Genomic DNA, 6,618 nt, shown 5'->3' with positions numbered 1-6,618 from the left:
AGGGGAAAACCTTCAAGTAAATGGAGCTGCCGTCATCACACATGCTTTTTCTCATATTACATTTTACCTGCAATTTGTAAATATTACAAAAAGAATCAATAATGCTGCCATAGTGCCATAATCTAATTTGTCTTTTCTGATTGTGTGAAGCATGAGTAGGCACCTGGCATCCCGTTTCCAGACCTCAGAGAGCAATGTTAAACATTTATAGTGCACTTAATCATCTGTCAGAAATGGACAAAGGCATAATGTCTCATTAATAATTATTAAATCATTGAGTCGCACAGAGGATGCCCCCCTCTTTACTGACATAATGACCAGTAACCACTAAAACACAGTCCTTTGTGATGCAGGACAAGCACGTCTGGTCGTGGGAATCTGCTTGGGGAAATTAATAAAAAATCATATTAAGAGGCAGGCTTTTAGAAAAGAAGAAAACATACATATGGAGTCCTGCAATACTCAGCCAGCGCAGATAGCTGCTCCCTCCCATCACAGTCGGGTTAAAATTCAGTCAGGCTATTGCTGGGAGTGAAGAGATGTGAAAGGAAATGAGCTTATTTGCTTTCGGAGGTTAGATAACTCATTTAAAAATGCCCAGCTTGGGGCTGTTATTCATAAGTATGTGTATCATTTTATGAATAAAAGAGATACATATTTTGATTTGAAATGAGGCTGGGATAGAAGGAGCAATCTGAATTTTTCAGGACTTGGGTTTTATTTCTGATGCTGGCTGTGAAGATTTTTTATTATATAACAACTTTTAATATCAGGCAATGTCATTTTAGCAACATATACTGCAAGAATTGAATTACAACGGTTGTAAATTCCACCCTCCCATCACCTAATAGTCAGCCTAGAGAATTTAAAGTTTTAGCCTTTAAAAATTTTGCAGGCTATACATATTTTTCTTTAAAGAAAATATGATATCATCTCTTTTTATATTTTTCATTTTCAACCTTAAACTTGCTTTGTTCTGGGTAAAAGTGAAGCTTCCAAATCCATTAGGTGATAATTGGATGACCCAATCAATTACGGTGGTGATTCAAGGCTGTGCAGAATCGTTATGGGAACCTCAAGGGGTCCGTTTGGCCTGGTGTGATTCTGTGCTGCCAACATTCCTTTAGTCAAACTTTTGAAGTCTTTCCATACCTTCTAGGGCTGGTCTTTGACAACAAGTGTTGAACACACAATATTTGCCTTTGGTGCTCATCCTTCTAGTTCTGGACCAGTAATCATTCCCGATGTCCCTTCCTGCCATTAGTTGTCCCTCTGCACAGTTATAAACACAGATCACTCATAGCCTTTTGAACCCCCAGGGGTTGAAGCACTTGTAAGCTGCCACGTATGGGGAAACTCTCAGAACATCTTGTCTGTGTTGCCGCATCTCACTAAGGTTTTGAAAGGTGGATCCCATTTAAAATGCCTCTTAAAATGTGGTAAGATTGAGTTTTATGTGAATTTACCTGAACAAATTAATAAAGTTGTGCCTCATCTCCTTGGTCCATAAATGATTTAAAGCACATTCAAAACACCATAAAGAGAAATAGGTGAGAAACAAGAGGAAAAAATGCTGGTGGAGATATAAAAAGGACAAGGAATGAAGCCAAAACAAAAATGCAGGCCATACAATCTGTTAGTCTTGTAACAGATGGGCTTCAAATTGCTCAGTAAGTGTTCTAGAAACTAAATGAAAAAGGGACATTTGATTGGTTATATATTTGGAGTTCATGAGATTAAAGACATACCCACCCCTAAGGAGATGCACAGCTCATTTTGATATTATGGCAAAAATAATATTCCTTCTGGGACTCTCCCTAATGTGTAATGCAACAGTGTCCTAACCTCGTCGGTGTTGATACTGGGGTTCCATCGGAGTGTCTCTTGTTGTGTTTCTCAACATTGAATGATGACATCGCACCATAGACAAGTCAGTGAAAGCCTTCCCAGGGGAGGGGCGCAGAGGAAGGAAAAGGGGCCCATGATGGTCTTAGTCCACACCTTTCTGCTTGTCTAGCTTCATTCAGGAGTGAACGTTAGAATATCTGGATGTAAGAATGAAAAGGGCAGATTTCACATACTCTCCAAAACAATTTTTTTTCTCTAAATTGAGCTTTTGATAAATACCAAAAGGCAGCAGCATGCTGAATGCCACACTTCCAGGCAAATGCTTTCAGCGTGTGCATTTTGTGTCAACAATTAAGTGTGGAACCAGATGCCCTGACAGACAGTGGCTGGGGGCAAGGTTACATACTCCATGAAATATGAGGCACTGAGAAGGTGCTTACCTGAATCAGTGTCCCTTTCATTCTGCTAGGAGGCGAGCTGAAATAATATCTGTACACCAGGGGAGAGAGCTGGATTGTGTCTGCAATTACTGTCTCAGAAACATGAGAATCAAAAAAGATGGGCTGACAAGTGATAATAGTACAAGTAAGATGGCTGGTTTGCGTTGATTCCAAGATACATCAAAAGGGCAAAAACAATGGATTCACTTGTCCCTTTACTCATTCAACACATATCATTGGAACACTAGCATGTGTTAGTTCCTGAGCATGCCAATGGAAAGAAAAAGCACATGGTTTAGTTTTCTCTTTATTTTTTTTTCCATTCTCATCTTACACAGATATATTGGTGTTCCTGTGCCTTCCACCAGAGGTTTTAAAGCTCAAAATTTGTTTTCCAGCTTCTAGGCACCAATGACCTCCAAAGAACAGCGGGCCAAGCCTACTCATATAGTCTTCAGTTTATGTTCTGGTAATGACAGAGATCTTGGTGTCAGAGGGAGCATTGTTTTTATTTTCTTGTTTTTAAATTAATAAGATAATGGTTAGCAACATAGTTATGAGAGGTCATTCTAATTTCCTCACTAGAATAATTATTGGGAAGCTGTACTTTTATGCTGAATGATTTTCAGACCTAATTATTGAATATGAAAGTCTGTTCTTAAATGTCAGTTATGATGGAAAAAGAACCATTATTTTTAAGGGCTAGCAGGGAATGAGCAGTACAAAATGTTCTCGTTAAAATTTTTCTTCTCTCTTTAAAATAGGTGATCAAAGACATCTAAGTGTTCCCATCATTTTAGGAGATGTGTACATATATGAGGAATGGCACATAGAAAGACTCAGATCTTTACAGTGACACTGGAAGTCCACAGAATAAGAGAAAATTTAAGCCAATAGGCAATGTCTAGCCCAACCTCCTCAGTTTGCTCATAAGAAAATTGTTCTAGAATGGGGCATTATGTCTATATGTCACAAAGTTAATGGCAGAGCAAGCATTGAGTTCAGTGCTCCTCTTTCTGGATCTCATGGCCTGTCAGTGGTACCTAGTAGATCCCAGAATGTCCACTTTATTGTGGCCATAATGTGCCAGCTCCAGGGGCGCAGATGGTGACTATCATGGTAATCATGTTCCCCTGTGCCAGTGGATGTGCTCTGGACGATAAAACATTGGAGGAGATTTGCTGGTGCCCTTTGCAAATGTTTTGCCTCCCTGACAAGAGGGAGGCACTTGAGAATAGAGATCTTTTGCTAATACCTCCCTTGCCTTCCCTTTTGGACACTGTCATGGCAGGACAGAAAGCTTAGAGATGTAACAGCTCTCCTTGTGACCATAAGAGGATATTGTTGCCATTGCATTGAAATCAGCAGACTGAAAAGAGAAAAACAGTCTTATCGATGTGATATCATTGATCTTCTGAGCAAGCTTGTGACTGACTACATCTTCCCATTAGGTTAGCAGAGCTCTCCTTTGATTTAAACCAGGCAGGAGGGTACCTGGTGTATTCAAGATAAACAAGGGGCCAGTGTTATTGAAGAGCAGTGAATGAGAGGGGTTGAGAAAGAGATGAAGTTAGGGACTAAGGGGAGACCAAAGTGAGCAGAATTTTGTAGCATGTAAGGACTTTCAGCTTTTACTATATGAAAGGGAAATCACAAAACAGCTGTGAGCAGAAGCATGATGTGCTCTGACTTATGTGTAACTGAACCACTCTGGCTGCTATGTTGAGAAGAGACTGTGTGAAGTCAAAGCTAGAACCAGGGAGACCTGTTGGGACTCTTGATATAATCCAGGACAAAAATGTATTAGCTCAGACCAGGGTAGTTGTGGTAAAGTGGAAAGAACTCATCAGATTCTGGATAGATTCTAAAGGTAAAGAAAATTCTGTCTCTCTCTCTCTCTCTCTCTCTCTCTCTCTTTCCTTTCTTCCTCAAGAAAGGCAGATTGCCACATGCAGCACCTCAGTTGGATGTGTCTGGAATCTTGGGAGCTTGACTACCCTATGTTCTCCTACAAATGGCCCTTGAGAGCTTGTTTGGAGGTTCTAGTAGGGGAGTGCAACTACTTGTATATCCTTGACCAAAGAATGGTTCTCCTCTATTGGGGAAGGTAATCCCCTTTGACAGAGTGGGCAGCTTCAGGAGAAATGCATGTGGAGAAGTAAGGGAGAAAGAGGATGCCCTCCTAATGAGCCACACCAGCTGAATTCACCCCAGTGATCAATGGGGTCACATGTCACAGCCATATTGCCCTCACATCCAGAACATCTTTGACAATACAAGCAGAGATACATCTTTGACAATACAAGCAGAGATGCGATTGTGCATGCATACACACACACACACACACACACACACACACACACACACACACACAGATTTAAGATGACTACAAGAGACAAAGTTGCCATGGGATACATGGGGAAGACAGCAGGAGGAACAGTTTCAGGGCCACAGTAAGGAGTTCTGTTCTGGACATGTTACATTTGAGGTTCCTATTAGACTTACAAGTAGAGATGATAAGTTGGCTATCAGATCTTGAAGTATGAAGTTCAGGGGAGAAGTCTATGCTAAATATATAAATTTGAGAATTTAAAAAATCACATTCACTATATGTAAGTCCATGGAATTGGATGTGATCTGCTGGGGGATGAGCATAGATAGAAATGAGCTGTCTTTTGTGGCACCTTGGAGGCAGTTGGCTGCTTCAGGATGAAGCTGAGCATCTCTTTGGCAGCCACTGGCTGCCAGAAACTCATTGAAGTGGATGATGAACACCAACTTTGTATCTTTTGTGAGAAGTGTATGGCCACGGGAGTTGCTGCTGCTGAGAAAAATGGAAAGGTTATATGGTTTGAATCAGTGGTGGGAATGACAAACAAAGTTTTCCCATGAAGCATGGTGTCTTGACTCATGTCCATGTTCACCGGCTGCTGAGTAAGGGGCACTCCTATTATAGACCAAGGACTGGATAAAGAAAGCTCTCATCTGTTTCAGGTAGCATTGGGGATGCCAATCTGCTTGTTCTCCACTTGGTTACTATAAACAAAGGGGAGAAAGATATTCCTATTCTCACTGATATTATTGTGCCTTGGGCCCCAAAGAGCTAGCAGAATCCACAAACTTTTCAATCTCTAAAAAAGATGATGTCCACTAATGTGTTGTGAGAAAGCCCCTAAACAAAGAAGGTAAGAAACCTTGGACCAAAGCACCCAAGATTCAGTGCCTGGTTACTCCACGTGTCCTGCAACACAAACATCAGCGTGTGGCTCTGAAGAAGCAATTTACTAAGAAAAATAAGGAAGAGGCCACAGAATATGCTAAAATTTTGGCTACGAAAATGAAGGAGGCCAAAGAAAAACTCCAGACACAGATCGCCAAGAGCTTCTACCTCTAAGTTGGAATCCAGTAAAAAATGAGATTTTCCAAGAGTAACAGATAAATAAGGAAAGAAAAGAGAAGAGACCTAGATATTGAACTCTGGAGTACTCCAACATTTAGAGATGAGGAGAAAGTGGAGACACAGAATGAGCAACCAGGAAAATAAGAGAGGGTGATCCTGGAGGCCAAAGGAAGAGAGTGTTCAAGGAGAAAGGACTAATCAACTGTGCCCATGGAGTCAGGTCAAACTGGCTCAAATCCCCACTTCTACATATCATGGCATAGCCAGGGTCTCTTTCCAGTATTTCCCGGTAGTCTTACACAAGAAGATGCTGCATTTTTCCAAGTTGCCTCACACTCCAGGGTCTGCTTGCTTAGATTTCTTAGTCTCTACTCTGCATTTTGATTCATCTGTGTACATTCCCATTTTACTACCATATCACTGAACTGGAGACCTCCCTGACCTTCCCACACAGTCCACTAACTCCAGATTGCATGTGTGGTAGATTGAATGAGAGCTTTTTGGGGCACCTGCAGTGTGACATCACAACATCCAGTGAAATGAATTAGCCAGGAAGGCTAGGTTTTGCTGTGGTAACAATAAAACCCAAATATCAGTGGCTGAAATCAACAAATATAACTTCTCCAATGGGCATGCAAGATTTGTGCACTTCACTATATACACATTTTGTCAACAACAACAAAAAAACAACACAAAACAAAACATAACCTGCAAACAAATAGTTGGCTCACTTAGACATATGCATGCTGAAGTATTTAGGGATGATGGATACTGATGTCTGTAACACTCTGAAATACATCAAAAAATGAAATGGATTGATGAGTGGATAGAGGGATAAAAGACTAGATAGCTATGTGATAAAACAAATACAGCAAAATGTCAATTGTAGGATCTAGGTTTTGGGTACAAAGTTGTTTACTGTAAGCTTCT

The 6,618-nt window shown here is 40.7% G+C and overlaps 1 pseudogene; it reads left to right on the top strand.

Annotated features, from left to right (window-relative positions):
* The first annotated feature begins 4,997 nt into the window (after positions 1–4,997).
* On the top strand, positions 4,998–5,704 carry LOC139015738 (small ribosomal subunit protein eS6-like; annotated as a pseudogene).
* Positions 5,705–6,618: the final 914 nt, after the last annotated feature.

This window comes from Myotis yumanensis, unplaced genomic scaffold (assembly GCF_028538775.1).
Source record: "Myotis yumanensis isolate MYYU_CA2020_CCGP unplaced genomic scaffold, mMyoYum1.0.hap1 SCAF_8, whole genome shotgun sequence".
Taxonomy (NCBI): domain Eukaryota; kingdom Metazoa; phylum Chordata; class Mammalia; order Chiroptera; family Vespertilionidae; genus Myotis; species Myotis yumanensis.
The sequence above is the reverse complement of the archived record's forward strand: the minus strand, read 5'-3'. Positions and strand labels throughout refer to the sequence as shown.